General features: G+C 29.8%; 1 protein-coding gene across 1 annotated transcript in view; it reads left to right on the top strand.

Annotated features, from left to right (window-relative positions):
- The first annotated feature begins 622 nt into the window (after positions 1 to 622).
- LOC116164693 (juvenile hormone acid O-methyltransferase-like) overlaps positions 623 to 758 on the top strand; it is a 6236-nt gene continuing 6100 nt past the window's right edge. Inside the window, exon 1 of the mRNA XM_031478894.1 lies at positions 623 to 654. The gene's annotated coding sequence lies outside the window, so the exon portion shown is untranslated. The remainder of the gene's footprint in view (positions 655 to 758) is intronic.

Genomic DNA, 758 nt, shown 5'->3' with positions numbered 1-758 from the left:
ACACACAAATGGTTTTACAGAATTACAATTAATACCTACTGTTTCTACTACCCTTTACATTACTAGTATTACACCTTTTTTATAGTTGAATAACGGTTTTGTTTTTTAAAATATAGCTAAACTGAAGTACAAACAATAAAATTGAATTCTTTTAACGAAATTGTTTTTTTTCCGTAACACAATTTTTATGAAATGTGCGCCTGATCTGGATTTATATGTACCTACCATGAATTTTTTTATGCGATTTGATCTTGCCAAAGCTGATTTATTGAGCGAAAACCATGATTTTTAGGGAATTTCTCTTTTATATTTTGAATAATCGTAAGTTCAACAAATTTGAAATTTTAGTACCTACGTAAGTGTTAGTTTGCCTTACTAGAAATTAACGTTTCAAGAATTCGTATGGTGCGATAGGTATTCTAAAAGCGCAATGTACGGAAGTTATTAATCAAAAAAATTAGCGATTATGAAGCGATAGTTGGACCCATATTCTTTAAATTTTGATTGGAATGCGTTCTGATAGTGTAATCATTTATTTTGAGTAAACTATTTCATAATGATTACATAAATTTTCGCTTCTATAAATGTATTTCCATACAAAAATCCCATAAATGTGTTAAAAGTGATCGATAACAGTAAGGAATACACTGTCTGGTAAGATTCACTTGCCTTTAACCATTGAATAAAAACACTATAAGAAGCCTAACCCCGTGGAAATAAAGCGCGACAGAGTTTGAACTGAGAATATAATGGGAACA

Source organism: Photinus pyralis, unplaced genomic scaffold (assembly GCF_008802855.1).
Source record: "Photinus pyralis isolate 1611_PpyrPB1 unplaced genomic scaffold, Ppyr1.3 Ppyr1.4_LG2, whole genome shotgun sequence".
NCBI classification, from domain to species: domain Eukaryota; kingdom Metazoa; phylum Arthropoda; class Insecta; order Coleoptera; family Lampyridae; genus Photinus; species Photinus pyralis.
The sequence above is the reverse complement of the archived record's forward strand: the minus strand, read 5'-3'. Positions and strand labels throughout refer to the sequence as shown.